Raw genomic sequence first — 1,116 nt, 5'->3', positions numbered from 1 at the left:
CTAAAGAAAAATTAATAGGATTTGTCGACCTGGAAAAAGCGTTCGACAATGCAAAATGGTGCAAGATGTTCGAAATTCTCTGGAAAGTAGTGGTAAGCTGTAGGGAGAGACGGGTAATATTCAATATGTACAAGAGCCAAGAGGGAGTGGGCGGCCGAGAACGAAGTGGTCGGAATGAAAAGGGTGTGAGACAGGCATGTAGTCTCTCGTCCCTACTGTTCAATTTGTACATCGAAACACCAATGGTAGAAATAAAAGAAAGGTTCAGGAGTGGCTTTAAAATGCTAGATGAAAGGATATCAATGATACAATGTGCTGATAATATTGCTGCCCTGAGTGAAAGTGAGGAAGAATTACAAAGTCTCCTGGTCACTAGGCAGTCGCGCTAGTTGCTACGCCAACCTGGCACAGCGATTTTGCATAATTGCGTGGAATATGCTAGCACACCTCTCTCCTAAATCCCAATTCCTATTCGTGCCTCAGCCCACATGGTATTCCCTTTAAACCCGTACAGGTTTGCAGAGGTTCTCCGGCCATATTGGAATAGCATCTCAGCATCGAGCTAAACATGGGACCTGCCCGAAACCCAGGCGTAGGTGATTTTAATCACATCAAACTATATGGTTCCAGAGGCGTTTCCAAGTCTCAGAAACTTATGATGTATACATGTAGACTGAAGCGACGAACGAAAATTTGTACCGAGGCTGGTGTTTGCCAGCGGGTATCCTGAACACTAGGAAAATGCACTAATAGGTGGGGAAGGGGAGGGGGGCATGCCAGGGTATTTCGTGCAGATGTGCAAACCCACTGCGCCAGGGTGGCGTAGTGGTTAGTGCATCGGCCTGCTGAGTAGGAGACCCGGGTTCGAATCCTGGCCTTGGTACAAATTTTCGTTCGTCGCTACACTCTGTATAAATACACTCCTGGAAATGGAAAAAAGAACACATTGACACCGGTGTGTCAGACCCACCATACTTGCTCCGGACACTGCGAGAGGGCTGTACAAGCAATGATCACACGCACGGCACAGCGGACACACCAGGAACCGCGGTGTTGGCCGTCGAATGGCGCTAGCTGCGCAGCATTTGTGCACCGACGCCGTCAGTGTCAGCCAGT

The 1,116-nt window shown here is 48.5% G+C and overlaps 1 non-coding gene across 1 annotated transcript; it reads left to right on the top strand.

Annotated features, from left to right (window-relative positions):
- The first annotated feature begins 811 nt into the window (after nt 1-811).
- On the top strand, nt 812-883 carry Trnas-gcu (transfer RNA serine (anticodon GCU)). The gene has a single exon. It is a non-coding gene; the product is annotated as a tRNA-Ser (tRNA).
- Nucleotides 884-1,116: the final 233 nt, after the last annotated feature.

This window comes from Schistocerca cancellata, chromosome 3 (assembly GCF_023864275.1).
Source record: "Schistocerca cancellata isolate TAMUIC-IGC-003103 chromosome 3, iqSchCanc2.1, whole genome shotgun sequence".
In the NCBI taxonomy this organism is placed as follows: domain Eukaryota; kingdom Metazoa; phylum Arthropoda; class Insecta; order Orthoptera; family Acrididae; genus Schistocerca; species Schistocerca cancellata.
The sequence above is the reverse complement of the archived record's forward strand: the minus strand, read 5'-3'. Positions and strand labels throughout refer to the sequence as shown.